Source organism: Montipora foliosa, chromosome 3, assembly GCF_036669935.1.
Source record: "Montipora foliosa isolate CH-2021 chromosome 3, ASM3666993v2, whole genome shotgun sequence".
In the NCBI taxonomy this organism is placed as follows: domain Eukaryota; kingdom Metazoa; phylum Cnidaria; class Anthozoa; order Scleractinia; family Acroporidae; genus Montipora; species Montipora foliosa.
The window spans coordinates 58061135-58076134 of record NC_090871.1 but is presented as its reverse complement, the minus strand read 5'-3'; the positions used below and the strand labels follow the sequence as shown (position 1 = coordinate 58076134).

The 15000-nt window shown below is 40.6% G+C and overlaps 1 protein-coding gene and 1 long non-coding RNA gene across 2 annotated transcripts in view; one reads left to right on the top strand and one right to left on the bottom strand.

Annotated features, from left to right (window-relative positions):
- Positions 1-1101, top strand: part of LOC137997797 (uncharacterized) — a 2550-nt gene extending 1449 nt beyond the window's left edge. Inside the window, exon 3 of the long non-coding RNA XR_011122588.1 lies at positions 790-1101. This is a non-coding gene — a long non-coding RNA (uncharacterized lncRNA). The remainder of the gene's footprint in view (positions 1-789) is intronic.
- Positions 1-15000, bottom strand: part of LOC137997795 (uncharacterized) — an 88376-nt gene that overhangs the window by 72473 nt on the left and 903 nt on the right. Inside the window, exon 2 of the mRNA XM_068844046.1 lies at positions 14693-14863. The gene's annotated coding sequence lies outside the window, so the exon portion shown is untranslated. The remainder of the gene's footprint in view (positions 1-14692; positions 14864-15000) is intronic.

The following is a 15000-nucleotide window of genomic DNA, read 5'->3' as shown; positions in this document are numbered from 1 at the left end:
CAATGAGGCGTTCGGAGTCATAGCCTCATAAAATAAGGGTAGTGTAAACTGAGCTGAATTCTACATCCTCAGAAGTTCAGTATTTAAACCACAGTCTGGATAGCACATGCTTTACTAATACTTTTAAAAATACAACCACACTTTTGAGTTTTAGGAACATGTTTCGATTTTTCAAACATCATCAATAGCCATAGTGAGTGTAACATTGAATTTTTTACAAGATAATCCGTATAAATATATACAACTATCAATACAATGATTCCTTGTAGATTAATTCTCATATCTTGAGGCATTTTCTAAAAATTGACAGGATAATTGTGGTGTTTCTTGCTTCAAAATTATTGATAATGCAACCTCTTTCTATCAACTCAAAATCAAGGAGAGCTTCCATATTGAGCGGTTGAAACGATCAATGATCATGTCAGTTTATGCTTTGGAGATATTAAGTCATTGTTACAGATTTCTAGTTTTTAAGGAAACTGAGGTGCTGCGTCGGTGGGAGAGCGAAACAGCAAAATTTGGTTTTATAAAACGTGTTGATAAAGGTCTTATTACCACCGTGAGCGATTTGGAAAGCTGACGTTTCGAGCGTTAGCCCTTCGTCAGAGCAAAAGGAGAAATTGTGCGTGTTGTTGGTTTTTATGAGGATGTGGAGGAGCTTTGCCATTGGTGGAAATATAGTAACATGAATTTATGAATAAATTAATGGAATGAGAGGCGTTCATTGATTCCTTGAGGATAGAGTATAGAGTGTACCTATTGTAGCTGAAAGATGACTTTTTGTTCCAGATTTTTGCGGCTTTCTGTGTTCCCGTGGTGTAAGGATAGGCTGCAAATTGTCATGTTGTGGTGGGAGTGATTAGAAAGATTGAAAATTCAAACGGCGCGCAACTGGTCTTGATGCAGATGTATCGTTTCTTTCTACACCTCGAAGGTGTTCGTGAAAGTGGTTCCGGCAACCTTCTCAATGTTCGCCTTTTTAGGTTTTCTTACATAGTGTGCAGGTTATGCAATAGATGACATTTGCGGAGATGCATGTAAAGTGGTCAGTGATTTCGGTCCTGAGATCTTAACCATGTTAGAAATAAAAGGACAAGTTTTGCGTCTTGTGCGTGTACATTTGAAAGTTCCCGGCTGGTTGTCAGACTTAAATGAGCTCCTAACTGGAAAATTACCTATTTTTTGTCGCGTTTGAATGAAATAAGTGGTGTTAGAGGAAATATATGTTTAGTTTCGGGATAATTCTGAGGAATTTTGAAGTTTTTGAGAATGATATTTTTGACTGCAAGGTTTTGCGGATGGTAGGTGAGGGTGAATGGAATTCTGTTGGTTTCTTCGTTCTGTGACATTTGTGGTGCGATTTCTCGATCGATTTCTTGGGCACGATGTTTGCCTGTGGTGACAGCGGACTCAGGGTAGCCTCGTTTTTTGAAAAACTGGCACATTTCCTCGCACTTGCTGTTAAAGTCGGACTCGTCACAACAGAGGCGCCTTAGTCTAAGAAATTGAGAGAATGGGATGCCATTTTTTACGTGTTGTGGATGCGAGGACATATGCAGTAAGTAGTTATGGAAATATTTTGGTTTGTAGTGTAAGCTTATAGATAAATCGTTGCCGTTGACTGAAATTTTGATGTCGAGGAAGCAAAATTCTCTCATATGTATAAGTGACACTTCTAAGTTTAAGGTTATTGATAACGACCCTACTTTACAAAGGGAGGGCAAATTACAACGTTTTTTAAGAGCACTTAAAAATAAGGGTCACTTAGACAAAGATACATATGAGAGAATTTATCCAATTGGTTCTCAACCAGCTAGGTTCTATGGCCTTCCTAAAATGCACAAGGCTCGGCAGCCTAATGAAACACCTCCATTTCGACCCATAGTATCTTCAATAGGCACCTACAATTATAATCTATCTAAGTTCCTTTTCGATCTTTTAGAGCCTCATGTCCCGCGTGACTACAACGTCCGCGACACGTTTTCATTTGTACATGAAATCAATCAGTTACCAACCTCTGGGAAGTTTATGGTCTCTTTTGATGTTGAGAGTCTGTTTACTAGTATACCCATTGATGAGTGCATTGATTTGACGGTCACATACATTTATCAGGGTAATCCTGGTCTTACGATAAGCCCCACTGACCTTAAAACCCTTTTTTCCTTCGCAACAGCAGGGACCCACTTCTTATTCAAGGGTGCGTTTCGTGACCAAGAAGATGTGGTTGCCATGGGTTTCCCCCTTGCTCCAGTCCTCGCAAACCTTTTTATGGGACATCATTGTTTGTTCAATAACGAAGATGATGCGCTCTTGTTCTTTGATTATATCAACGCAAGGAACCCAAGTATCCGTTTCACAATGGAAAGGGAAATCAATAAGAAATTATCTTTTCTAGACATATTGATAGACAACGGTCATCCATCTATTGTTACTAGTGTATATCGCAAGAAGACATTTACTGGTCTTCTTACTAATTATTTCAGCTTCGCCCCTTTGAATTACAAACTGGGTCTAGTCAGAACATTACTAGACAGAGTATATAAGATCAACAATTCCTGGGTTGGTTTTCATCTGGACGTCAAGAAGCTTATTTTCTTACTACGGAAAAATTGTTTTCCGTCGTGGGTCATCGACAAGATTATTCACAGGTATCTTTCTAAGAAAATGAATCCTTCTCTGACTGGGCGGGAAGCCTCATCCAACTCCGGGAAAACTTCAGTCTACGCACTTCTATAAACTCCCTTATGTTGGCCGGTTTTCTGAAATCGCCCAGACTAAGTTAAGACAACTACTCAAACATTATTGTAAAGCTGATTTAGATATTAAGTTGGTCTTTAGTACGTTAAAACTCAGAAACATGTTCAGCGTGAAAGATTCAGTACCGCAAGGTCTACGTTCGCGTGTCGTTTATAAATTCTCGTGTGCTGGCTGTAATGCCAGCTACATTGGCGAGACCACTCGCCACCTTTGTACACGTGCTCGTGAGCATCTCTTGTCGGACAAGTCTTCGCATGTTGTCCTGTCACGACTCTTGTAATACAGAATGTTTCATGATCTTAGATTCTGCCGCCTCAAAATTCCAAATTAAGATCAAAGAGGCATTGCACATTAAGTGGGAAAATCCCATTCTTAATCAGCAGCTGAGGCATTTAGATTTGTCTCTTTCTTTTTAATTACGTTGTTCTTTTGTCTTTTATTTTATTGCTATGTGCGCTATTTTTGTTTCCTGCGCATTTCATACTTCATATTCAAATTGTACGCAAGTTCTGACACGTAATTTTGTAACGTACCTTAATATAAATTCAAATGTACAACCGTTGAAAAAGCTCATTTGCAACTGAAGATGACATGAGTATGTCGAAACATGTTTTGTAAATTGAAAACTGTCGTTTCTTTTTTGAGAGTTACTGGCACTAAATTTGCAAATGGAAACAACGACGCCTATTAGGGGTTATTTGGATATGAGATATTTAGGTAGAACTGAAATCATAAGGATACAGGATATCAGGGGGGAAAATTAATGGAATACCGAACTGGCGTTATAGAGATACAAACCACATGAATTAACGAGATTCGGGATATTTAGACCAAAAATTAATGGGATACAGGATAGTTGGATCTCAGTATCACATACCATAAATATGACATGAGTGGCTACTAAAGAAAAGCCTGGATGGGGTTAGTACTTGGATGGGAGATGACTGCGAAGTCCCCATGACGAAGATATCAATTTTTTTTAAAACTTGATTTCATTTTAAGTCGTGGAAACGCGAAGCATATCAACGACTATCGTTAGGGGTCACAATATGCAAATTTGTCACTCACTTAGATGTACACTTATCGATAAGTAAACGACTCATATCGATTTTTTTCAAGATATGCCAATTTGTCACCCACTTAGTTGAATTCTTATCTATATAGAAAAGATCAATATCGATTTTCCGACGTTTCACTTTCCAAAGTAATACCGTTGCGTAATACGTTGAAATATTCTTCGACTTTTCTTCTTTCTGAAGGGATTGATACTCGTTGCAGTCGTAAGTATGTGTTACCGAGCCATTGCTCAGTGAAAGACTAAAGGCACTATGTGTGTTCAAAATGAATGCGAAGAGATATTTGCTCGTCGATCCACCAAGTTCACAGACCCACTCTTATTAGCAAAGGAGCACGCCGTTAGATTGCTGAGAACAGTAACAACTCAGTGTGTTCGCTTAAAGCAAAGTATTGCTTTTTTAGTTTGCTATTATCATTTTCTCATTCTATTGGTTATATTCAATACCTATAAGGTATACGGCGCTTAAATGTAAAAGGCGGGGTTAAAACCACTCGATAGCTGTGTTTTCAAAGTTGAGAAATATCCAGATGTTTTCGGTATCACCTTGATGTAGTTGAACAGTGAAGCATTCCTTTACGGTAAGAATCAAACACGAATTCATTCTAAATGGCTTTCCTCTGGTACTTCAAAAGCTTTTAACAACCTCGTAAAAAGTTTAAAGGAGCCGAAAACACCGGTTGGCGATTATTTTCACCTGGCTCGTTTGCATCTATAAAATGCAACTAAATAAGCATATTTCATGATCCGTTCCAGATTTCGTGAAAGGTTGACAAGTTTTGAAAACAATCCTTGTTTTTACTTATCGCAAGTTTAGGACTTCGTAGCTGTTTACATAGCTGAGGACCCTTCAGATGTGTGAAAATGACCTGGAGTAGCCTGCCAATGATAACGCATTCTTTTTAGATAAAAACCAAACACGAATTCAGTCATTATTTCCTAACAAGATCAGAAAGCAACTTATCGCAACAGAACAAGCAATGCATCCACGACGTCTTCACAGTTTTCCTTTGATTTATTTTGTTTGGCCGTTAACGTTGAAGGCTATTTTCTTATCTTCTTTCTACGTCTTTTTTATTCCTGTAATGGAAGCAATGGGTTCATTTTGTTGTTGGTTTGGTATTATTGACACGATCGATTTCCACTAAAGCACGTTCATGGGAGACCACTGCGTATTGTCCCCAAGGAAGACTTCTAATCTTATATATCATTACTTCTTTTTCTTTACTTGATTTCATTGTTGTTTTTGGTTGTTAAAGGCTACTTTCCAATCTTGTCTTCACGTTTCCTGTATTGGGAAACGTGGGAAACGTATCACCCCCAGGAGGATCGCAAATGGATTCACAGGAGATTCACAGTCCAAGTTGAGGAGAAATTGAGAGAAAGTTACAGGAAACTCAACACTGGACAACTTCTGGGGAAAACTGTAACTGCCCTGAGCGGGTCCTCCTGGGGGTGATACGTTGTTGGCTCAAGGGATCTACTCAACTGACTCTTTACATTAATTACCCTTGTCCGCCTGTGAATCGCATGTTGATCCAGCGTTATCACATAGAAAAACTGGCCCTTAGGGAGTCCCACGTAAATGCCACACATTAAGTGATCAATCAGCCATGTTGCCAGCATGGTTGTCCCGATAATGTAGTGGTCATCACACCCGACTAGTGATCAGGGGGACGTGGGTTCAAATCCCGCTCAGGGCAATTACAGTTTCAGTCCCCAGAAGTTGTCCAGTGTTGAGTTTCCTGTAACTTTCTCTCAATTTCTCCTCAACTTGGACTGTGAATCCATTGGCGATCCTCCTGGGGGTGATACGTTGTTGGCTCAAGGGATCTACTTAACTGTCTATATATATATATACACATAACGAGGCTGGAAATCCAACGATGTAGTCCCAAGCTAATAGGATCCGAAGGATACACAACGCTTTGCTAGAAATATTAAGTGATTTGTGTGTACAAATAGCGACAGCGAACTACTAGCAGATCCATGGAATGAAAAACATATTGCCGTGAGTGGGAATCAAACCCGCGTCCCCCTGGTTACTAGTCGGGTGTGCTAACCACTGCACCATCACGACAACCCTGCTGAAACAGAGCAATCGGTGAGGTGATTGGTTAGCCACGGGGTTCCCCGGCGTTTAACATTCAGGAACAGGAACATCCGATTTTATATATATATATATATATATATGTATGTATATATATATATATATATATATATATATATATATATATATATATATATATATATAAATATATAAAACACGCCGTGCATATAAAACACTCCTCAGGTCTGATGGGGATAGGAGACCTGGACACTACACCTCCCCCTTGATGTTTTAGTGTGCCTCAAAGTTTTTGTAAATAGTGTTCCATGACGCCGATTAGGCTAGCATCGATCTACGGGGGTTCCGCTAGAGCTGCTATTGACTCGTCACTCGCTCCGTGCTCTGCACTGTCCCTTGCTGCAGAGTCACCTTCAACTTCAAGCTGCGGATCCCCCCTTTAAGGGTAAGCATATTGCTTTTGCTCTGTTTCAAAGGAACGTTGTCTCCGAGTCGGATTGAACTATGGCTGGCGTGCCTGCGCTTGTCCGCGTAATCTTTCATCTGCCTTTTCTTTGTCTCATCCCTCTCTCTAATTGAATGCTGGCCTTTCTTTCCTTGAGGGATGACCTTCTCCGGCAACTTTCTCCTAATCTCTCGACCGAACATAAGCTTGTCTCGGCTCTCCCGACTAGCAGGGTGGGGTGCAGCGCGATAATTACGAACCCTCGTTTGAACCTGTTGTTTGAAAGCCTTCCCCTCAATCTTAGCAATTCTGGCACACTTTTCGATTGTTTGGATCAAACATTCAACATCACCATTAGCCTCACCCAACCCTGGCGTGAGCTTTCGGTGCTTGAACCCTTTTTGCTGAGCGTATTTTGCAAATTTCGAGATATTAAATGAAGCCCTATTACCTGTCTTCACCTCTTTAGGAATTCCATACGTGTTGAAGACATGAATGAAATGGGCAATGACAGCATCAGCCAAGGTACTTGAGACAAATTCAACTTGGGGATACCTTGTATACTGGTCCCAGAACATCAAGGCGATGTCCTTACCTGGGAAAGGTCCCGCAAAGTCCACACTGACTTTGTCCCATGGACCTTCGGTCAAATTCGACATTAGGAGGGGCTCTCTGGTTTGTCAAGGAGTGGTGGCTTAACAAGCTAGGCATTTTCCCACGTGCTTTTCTACCATTTTGTCCATACCGGGAAACCAAACGTGTGCCCGAAGCAATTACTTAGCCGAACGATGCCTTGGTGGTGCCCCTCATGTGCGATTCTCACACTAGAATCCTTTCACTGAGAAGGGCAAGTCCATCGACCACGGATAACTCGTCAAAAACACAGGTGTAAAGTTTCACGTCCATATCCTTGGAGTCTAACTTCTTCTTCTGGATGCACAGGATAATATTGAGCAGCTCTCTGTCGTTCCTCGTTGCTCCTATCAACTCCTCCTTACTGATGACCCGGGGAATGTCATTTATAACAACGAAATTCACATTTTCCTTCACATCTTTGGTAGAAACTAATTCCGTTTTAGTGCATTTCTCACGCGGCAACGGGTGCCTGGATGTATAATCGAGATGTTTGTTTGTGCGAGCCTATATTCGACCTTAAACTCTTAATCAAGGAAATATTCAAGCATTCGCACTATCATTTATTGTAGCCGTATGGACGTCTTATGCCTAGGGTTGTTAAGGATGACCTCTGGAGGCTTGCGGTCCGGGACTATTTTGAATGGCAGGCCGTACAGGAAGACATGGAAATTCTACACTCAAAATCTGCTGCTAGCATTTGCAGCTCGATTTGCGAATAGTTCCGTTCTGTGTCCGATAGGGCCCTACTCGCATATTGCACCACTCGCCACTAGTCATCGCTCTCCCAACATCGCACCAGAGTGGCCGAAAATTCCCAACGGACAGCCATCCACATGAACTTCATGTTTTGCCCCGAGGTCGAAATAGGCCAAAACCGCGTGTCCAAGCTAAGAGCTTCTTTCAACCTTTCAAACGGTGCCTGTTGCTCTTTCCCCAGGTTAATACTTGAACCTATAGTGATCCTCTCAGAACGTCTGTTTGCTGTGCATAGTTGTCCATAAATCTCGCATTACACTGTACTGTACACGAGAAAGAGTTCATTTCTATTGCTTTACGAGGAAGCTGAGCCGCTTTAATCGCTTCCACCTTTTGCGGGTCAGGAGATGCTCCATCTTCAGAAAATACCATACCATAATACACGCATCTATCTTTGTTGAATTCGCACTTAGTTCCCTATTTAACGTGATCTTCTTCTCTCTAGCTCTCTTAAATAATTTCTCCAGTCTCTGATCATGCTCCTCCTGATTATTCCCATACACGAGAATGTCATCGCTGATGTTTATGCATCCTGGTAGGTCTCGAGTGATCTCCTTACTCATGGTGTCTTAGAGTATTTTACCCGCAGATAGCGTGCCAAAATTTAGCCTTCTGTATCTGTTCAAGCCGACATGGGTTGACAACGTGGTGATGTCTCGGGCTGTTCTCTTTCAGTTCCAACTGGTGATATCCCTTACTCATATCGAGAAGAGAAAAGACTGTTGCTCCATTAAACTCATGTATGATATCTTCTAGGATTGGCATGACAGTGTGGGTCCGTGGTATGGCTTTGTTGGCCTCTCTCAAGTCCACGTTTAATCGAATTTCATTACTTGTTCGTTTCGGTGTGATCACAACTGGCGATACCCAGCTGACAGGCTTCTCGATCATTTCAATGACACCCTCCTTCGCCATCTTCTCCAACTCTGCCTCAAGTTCTCGCCTCACACTGAACGGGATTCTTCTGTGTGGCTTGTGCCACAGCTGTTATCGTCTCGTCCACATGCAAGTCCACTTGCGCACCTTCCATCTTTCCAATTCCCTGAAACAATTTTCAATTTTAATGCTCTTTATAGGCCTAGGTCTTAGGTTACTTTCAACCACTCCAATTTTTTCAATACCACATTCTGCATTGCTGCTATCCGATTGCTTCTAGCTATGTAAGGCCTTTACCGCGTTCTTGTTTACCTTTTCTTGGCTCTTACACCTCCGGGGAAAATGATTCATTCTCCCGAACGAAATGCATTTCTTTCCCCAAGCCGGACATTGCTTCTGTCCACCCGTATGAGGGAATACGCCGCCTCATGAGAAACACTCTTTAGTGGTTGGGTTATTCGGTTTTGCTAGCCCAACTTTGTACAACTCTTCCTAGGGATTCGTCACTCTAAGTTGTTGCTCCATTTCGATTCTCTTCGCCTGTTTATCTGATGATTCCTGAGCTCTAGCGAAATCTAACGCCTCCTGCAGAGAATGAGACTTACTGAGCAAACGTTGTCTGATTTTCTTCGATTGTCCTTTTTTAATTAACTGCATTTGTATTTCAACTTTGAGCCATTCCGGAGGGAATCCGTACTGATCTGCAGCTTGCTTTAAACGAGTGACATAAAAATCGTAAGACTCCTCTTCTTCCCGGATTAACTGCCGAAAATTATATGTGCTGAAAAGACGATGCCATTTCGTTGAAAAATATTCCAGAAGCTTTTTTTGAGGCGGTTTCGAAGTCTTCTCCCGTATCGTCCAGTGTGTCAAAAATGTCTTGCACTTTCGGTCCAGCGCAATGTACAAATAACGCTCGATTTCTCGCCTTGGCCTTTATATTCATCGCAACCGCATACACTTTATGCCTTGCGAGGACCCACCGATGTCGGATCAAGATCCGGGTGAAAAGGTGCCAAACCAAGGGTTGTCTCGCACATAGCCATTTTGCTTTCTCAAAATTCGTATCTTGATCAGGCAGACGCTTTCCTAAACGTTCCGGAAACTCTTGTAAGTGTTCTGTTTGTCTACTCGTCGCCAATGTAGTCTCCGACTTCTCTTTTAATGAATAAGTTCACTCTAACTATCTACACACGTTATATTCCTCGTCCACTGTTACACTCGCTGATTAAATCCCTAAAATGTAAAACACGCTATAAAGCACGCTGTGCATATAAAACACTCCCCAGGTCTCATGGGATAGGAGACCTGGACACTACAAATAGCGATGGAATAGGCCATTTTCGATATGTTAAATATTCAGCTTGAAAGTGAGGCAGTGAGGACAAAGACAATAGAAACACGTGGGAATTAATGTGAAAAATATTTACATATCATCCACTTTCCTTTGTCTTTGTCCTCACTGACTCGCTATCAAGCTGAATTTTAATATATCGAAAAAGGCCTATTCTCAAATAGTCACAATGGCCAAATGAACTCAATGGTTCGATTGATAAATGCTTGGCACAATGGCCGATTGAACACACTGGTTCGATTCACAAAATGTTTTGAAACGACTGAACAAACTGGCTCGCAAGAAGCAGATCGATTGGAGTATTCGTTCTATGCAATAATGTTCACAGTGGAACACACAAGAACGAAGCAAAACCTAGAAATAAAGTAGCAAATATCCTTACCTGAAAACTTGTCGTTCGCAAAGAAAAATCATCTGTCCACTTTATCAAATACTTCCAGATGTGAGGTTACTGTGTCAATCATCGCGGGCGGGAAGGATTCCGAATTATATTATAACATATACTGTAAGAACTCCGTGGCCGAGTGGTCTGTAGCACTGGGAAAAGAGTTGGAGTTCTAATCGCCGAACGGAAGTTTGGAAATTCCGAAGGAAATAAAAATGGGTTCCCGAGCGGGGCTTAATTTAATATCCGTAGGGAACATTTGTGACTACGAAGAAGAAAAATAAGATATGCTACCGGTTTTATACCGTTAGGCTGCCTGTTACACAGGTATCCCACAGAATTAATGTTTGTTGCTGCCCGAGCCTAGCCTTGTGAACATTTTAACAACGAAACTGAATACTATATATGTCTTGTAAGGAATGTGGCTCGCTCACTCTCAGATGTCGTTCTTCGGCGTGATACTATATGCTGCATGAGTTTTTAGTTTACATGAGAAATTTGATCGCGAGATGAACAGTCAGAAGTTTCGTCCCAAAATGAAATCAACATTGGCCGGTATACCCGGCATGGCGATTTCCCGGAGAAAGAAGAAGACCACGTTATTAACAATCATGAAGAATGCCATGCTGTGTTCAGCTTCTGCCCTTATGCAAATTACAGAAATCGTTTGCGAAACGAGGTTCTTCTTTCATTCTGGCTCAAACTATTAGTTCAAAAATCGAGGTGCAGGGATAGCGGGGTGGTTAGAGCAATCGCCTTCCACCATTATGTCCCGGGTTCGATTCCCTGACTTGGCGTAATAAGTGGATTGCGTTTGTTCTCTACTCTGCACCCGAGCGGTTTTTTTTCCCAGTACTTCGGTTTTCCCCTCTTCTCAAAACCCAAAATTTGATTTGATTTGCGTTGATCTCAATTTACAGTGTCCCCAATCAGTGCTCCAGCGCTACAAGATTAGACGCTGAAATAAAGTTCCTTTCTTTTTTGGAGTTCTATCTAGGAAAAGTCTTAACGAATGCGAAAAAATAAATTAAATATCGTCACTGTCTTGGAAGAGCTCGTTTCGCAAAATAAGCTCAAATACAGATCTCAGTCGAATTTACAAATTCTGTAATTGTGATACTTTCAAGGAAAAGTTTGCGATAAAAGCTCACTTTCTACAGTACCACGGCGTCATAGGTGCCATCTCGAATATAAAACGCAAAAAAACAATGTCCACAAATGAAAGATGCTAAAATTGACACCAAAAGCCTATTATCCTCTGAAGCTTTTTGTAAGCTAGCTTACAAATCATTTCTAACTCGAAGCGCCTCTACACCTTGTAAAAGTCAGGAAAAATGACTGGCAGACTGCAACCTTTGTGACTTTGATACGATTGATTGGCGTAAGTCATATACCCTTGCATTTTTATGTACCAGCGAGTCTAAAATACGTGTATTTCAATTTAACCTTTTGCACAGAAAAGTGGCAACGAACTGTTTCCTTTTTAAAATTGGAATCAAATCTAATGATCAATGCAGTTTCTGCAAAGAAAGCTCGGAAACTCTTTTGCACCTCTTTCGTTAAATCCCTTTGGAATGAAATTGGTAACTGGATGAAAAACAGCTCTTGTTTTCTTAACGAAGCATTCTGCTTTTTATCTTGCATTGGCCTCGTGAACGATACTACAAACCTGTTTTTTCATCATGCGCTTTTAATTGCTAGATATCACATCTATTTCTCCAAAGAAAGAAGTTTTAACCCCTTCATGGAAACTCTCTTTTCGAACCTTTCTAAACTGTCTGGATTATGAAAGACGTTATGCCGTTAAAACTGGGATTTTAAGAAAATTTAATGAAAATTGGGGAGCTTTTATCCGGGAAAATGATTTTTAGTCTTTCATTTCCTTTGTCAAGATGTAAGGAGAGCAGCTTTTTGCGCTAACTCTTTGGAGACTCTTTTGATGTTTTTAGATGGATAATCAGAAGTGCGTAATGCGTGTGGGTGTGTGTGTGGCTGTGCGTGAGTATGCAGGGATACTTGATATTTTATTTTTACATGTTTAATTAGCAAAATATAGTAAGCCGAGCCCTTTTAGACGAATAATTGCAGGACTTAATAAGCAAATAGACCGTATTCGAATTCTCACGGCTGGACTGGATCTAGCATGAAATAGAGGCTAGTGTGGGCTAATCTTTTCACACACAAATTAATTTGCCTGCATTAGCCTCCATTTTATGCTAGATCCAGTCCAGCCGTGAGAATTCGGAACAAAGCGAGTAGCCAACCTCGTCCCCAGGGTTGCTTGTCTCAACGACAATGGAGACCTTGGGAACGAGGTTGAACGAGTAGCCTGCGTAGATGGTGTAATACATTTCATCGCGGTAATAGTTAAACAACGGGGAGAGGGACTGATTTCGAAGCGGCGAAGGCACTCGCGGCTTCACCGCTTCAACGCCAGTCGCTCTCCTGGAGTGAGGAGTCATGTGAGGCATGGCTGCGAGTCATGCGACTCAACATGCGAGTCACACAGTTGTTGAAAGCTAACCGTTTTAAAATGGGTTCTGAGCCATAAATACTGTTTATTTTTTATTTGAAATGGTTACTTCGACTCAAATGCGAGACTCGCACGGCTTGCTAGATCGCAGATTGTCCAGCCCCGCTCTCCCGCGTGTTTAAATTATGCCGCGATAAATATCCCGCCTGCTACGCAGACATATATTTGTACTCCCAAACTCTAATTGTTAACGTAACCAATCATATCAGAGCAGTAATTGAAAAGCATGAATTATAATTATAATTGCAATTCAAATTCATAAATGGTAAGAGAGTTGAATGATTCATAAAATGGTGACAGATGAAGTGTGCGCCACAGCCTAATTTATGTGTAAATTGTGTGTATAACTGAAGCGTCATTTGTGCCATTGTGTTTAGCTCAATTTTGGAGAATTCTTTCAACTGAATCGTGTTTCTATGGTCTCTGTGTTCAATTCGTTGCATGGCGGTTAAATGGTCTAAAAGGCTATACGAATTGACAAATTGTGGCGACTGAACGAGAAAAAGAAACTTTAAGTGTCTAGTCTTCTAGCAATGGAGCACTAATTGCAGACACTGTAAACCAGGCTGTAAACGGAAATCAACAAATTAACGAAATTCAAATCAAATGTTGCTAGAAGTAAGAAAATGTCGAAAACACAGATTATACGATGCATCAATGATCGGGAAATTTTAACACAAATTGAGCTGCGTATCAGTTTAGAGAGGATAAGAAAAATGATAATAATTTAAGATAAAATATATTAATTTATATACTCATAGAACACGTGTATATACGTATACTATATCACTCACCTTGTAAACTCAAAATAAGCCGTTGCTTGATTCGCAAAACGAAATCGTGCGTGCAGATATAAACATTTGTTGATATCTACATGTATATATATAGTTTACGTCATAGAAAGTGCGGCGTACGGGGTTTTATGCACGAGTTGTTTGTGCCAAAAACCCGAACGAGCGAGGAACGAGCGAGTGAGGGTTTTTGACACAAACAACGAGTGAATAAAACCCCGTACAAAGCACTTTCTATGTCGTAAACTGTTTATTACACATAACATAAGAATTTTCATTAAAATAGTTTTCTGAACGCGAATTAGAAACAAAAACTCACTAACAATAGAACCAAATGCAAATTTAATTTAATTCAATAACAAAGTACGATTTGCACGATTTGCACGAGATGCACGAGTGATTGGCATGGAAACGCCTTTACGCTATCGTTGATTGGTTATACTTCCACATGTGAAATAGCTGTACGCCATTCTGATTGGCTGTATAGGCCTTTTTCACATGTGAAAATAAAGCGTATAGATTTGTGCAAATAAGCTTTATGGAATAAAATTCGCATGTTATGTGTAATAAATACATGTACGTACGTGGCAAAGATCAGACAGACCGTATGATCTCCATAAAGTTGTCACGCGATTAGATTGACAGCCTTCCGCTTGCCTCGAAAATAGGTTTCGGGATGGGGGATTGGACCTATTAAAAGACAGAGATTCGGGATTTTCTACTACTGCTACTACTCTACTACTACTACTACTACTACTACTACTACTACTACTACTACTACTACTACTACTACTACTACTACTACTACTACTACTACTACTACTGCTGCTGCTGCTGCTGCTGCTGCTGCTGCTGCTGCTACTGCTAATACTATTGCTGCTGCTACTGCTACTACTAAATTTGGCCTAAAATTAGGTTAATTCATTAATTTCCTAGGTTGTAAGGGTGGATGTCTAAAAACATTGTTAAAGATATTTCTTGAGTATGACGGAGAAAGGTCATGAGTTAATACGTACATCAAAATAGCGAGTCTTCTCGTTTTCCCGTTTTCTAGTGCATCCCAATCCAGCTCATCCAATATCGCTAGATCATGTTTCATAACTGGAGAAAGTCACTGTTCTTGTGGCTCTGTTCTGAAGTTGCTGTAGTTTTTCTTTGGTCCTTTCCCTATATATCCCCACACACAGCTGGAATAGTCACAATGGGGCAAAATAAGATCTTTATACATTTTTTGTCTATTTTCAAACGGTACAGTTGAACATATATCCTTTAGGACCAACAAACCGGTTGATATTTTCTTTGAAATCTCCTCAATAATATATGA